Source organism: Vombatus ursinus, unplaced genomic scaffold (assembly GCF_900497805.2).
Source record: "Vombatus ursinus unplaced genomic scaffold, bare-nosed wombat genome assembly UNPS02000749.1, whole genome shotgun sequence".
Taxonomy (NCBI): domain Eukaryota; kingdom Metazoa; phylum Chordata; class Mammalia; order Diprotodontia; family Vombatidae; genus Vombatus; species Vombatus ursinus.
The window spans coordinates 19,509,747-19,510,766 of record NW_020940527.1 but is presented as its reverse complement, the minus strand read 5'-3'; positions in this window follow the sequence as shown (position 1 = coordinate 19,510,766).

Here is a 1,020-nt window from a genome sequence, read left to right as displayed (position 1 = left end):
GCTATAGCTTAGACATTTAACTATAGGCAAAACCAATTTAATCTATACTCAGAACTACCCCTATCGCCAAATTCTCTCTATTAGGGGCTGGTTGCTTTGGGTTAACAAAGCAAACTCTTTTAAGATGTAAATAATATATACATTTGTTTAGGTTTGAAGCATGCCTTCCTTCCGACAACTTTATGAGGCAAAGGGCTTTGCAAACTTCAAATTGCTATAGAAACACAAATTATCAATAGATAGTAAAAATATTGGTATCCTCACCTGTAAGATGGGGAAGCTGCAGCTTACAAAGTTTAAGTGACTTATCCAAAGACATGCTGCGATTTAAACTCAAGCCTTCTGATTCTAATTCTAGTATATTTCCACTATACCATGACCACCTGGTAAACCTAGGAAGCAGATTACTACTCATACTATTAGAGAGCATTACATTTGTTCAATTGTTTTCCTTTCTTCCCCAAAAACCAGTTGAGACACTTAATAGCTCTGTGACTTTGCAAGTTAAGCAAGTCACTTAACCTATCTATGCCCCAGTTTCCTTATCCAAAAAAAAAATGGAGATTGTTCTGATAGTCCAGGCAAGGGATGATGAAGACCTGAACCAAAATCATGTCTGTGAAAATAGAAAGAAAGGAGGAGATTCAAGAGATATTGTAAAGGCCAAATGAACAAGACTTGGTAACATTGGATGTCAAAGGGTTTGGAGGAGAAAGGGAGAATAAGTGATGGGAAGGTGTCAGTAATGACTGAGGTGTCAACCTAGTTGACTGCAAGGATGATGGCATCCTCATCTAGAAACAGAGAAGCGTGAAGGAGAGGTGGAATGTTTGGGGAGGAATAATCTGTTATATAGGGACACTAGCATATAAACACACAAAAAATAGAATCAATCATCATATAATTGAAATCAAATAAATATGGATCCTCTTCTATAGTTTTCACAAAACAAGGTAATGAGAACATCCAGCCTCTCTGTCCTTCCGTCCCTCTCTCTCTCTCTCTCTCTCTCTCTCTCTC